The 804-nt window shown below is 40.9% G+C and overlaps 1 non-coding gene across 1 annotated transcript; it reads right to left on the bottom strand.

Moving 5' to 3' along the window:
- Nucleotides 1–371: 371 nt before the first annotated feature.
- On the bottom strand, nt 372–478 carry LOC120266273. The gene has a single exon (XR_005538113.1). It is a non-coding gene; the product is annotated as a small nucleolar RNA R71 (small nucleolar RNA).
- Nucleotides 479–804: the final 326 nt, after the last annotated feature.

Below are 804 nucleotides of genomic sequence, written 5' to 3'. Positions count from 1 at the left end.
AGCAGAGGACACTCTCAGATTATGCAAGACTCGCAGTTCTTGGCACATAGTCTAGCATTGTGCGGCCACTGATTACAGCTCAAAGTTTTGAGCTCAAGCCAAGTTTCATCTAGATGTTACAGCAGTCAGCACAGTTTAATGGGTTGGTTGATGAGGATCCAAGAAATCACATTATGAATTTCTTGGAAGTGTGCGACATGCTCAAGATTAATTGAGTAACAAATAATGCTATCAAGTTAAGGGCCTTCCTATTTCCTTGAAAAGGAGAGAAAAGCAATGGCTATATTCATTACCTAGAGCATCGATAACTACATGGGAGGAGATGGTGGAAGCTATTCTTACCCGATATTTCCCTCCCTAGAAAATCTGTGAAGCTTAGGAATGAGATATCTTCTTTTGTACAAACAGAATTTGAGTTTCATTTTGAGACATGGGATATGTTTAAGGATCTCCTACAGAAATGTCCTCATTCAAACTTTCTACAATGGTTTCAACCCAACCATAAAGCAATTACTTGATGTTGCAGCAGGGCATACCTTAGGAAGCAAGATCCCTGAAGAAGCCCGACATCTCATTGAAGAAATGCTATGAACAGTTATCAGTTGAATACATGAGACAGGAAGAAGGTAGCTAGACTTCATGAGATTGATGCAGTCACATCATTGGCAGGCCAGGTTAAGTCATTGAGCAAAAATTTAGACACTCTAACTTCTCCTAGAGTGGTGGCCGTGATGAGTTGCACTAGGTGTGGAGGAACACATGCACGATCTGATTGTCCGATTTCTATTGGTTGTACCACTTCTG

The sequence above is a fragment of the Dioscorea cayenensis genome, chromosome 7, assembly GCF_009730915.1.
Source record: "Dioscorea cayenensis subsp. rotundata cultivar TDr96_F1 chromosome 7, TDr96_F1_v2_PseudoChromosome.rev07_lg8_w22 25.fasta, whole genome shotgun sequence".
Taxonomy (NCBI): domain Eukaryota; kingdom Viridiplantae; phylum Streptophyta; class Magnoliopsida; order Dioscoreales; family Dioscoreaceae; genus Dioscorea; species Dioscorea cayenensis.
Note: the sequence above shows the minus strand (reverse complement) of the source record. Positions and strands in the feature narration are given on the sequence as shown.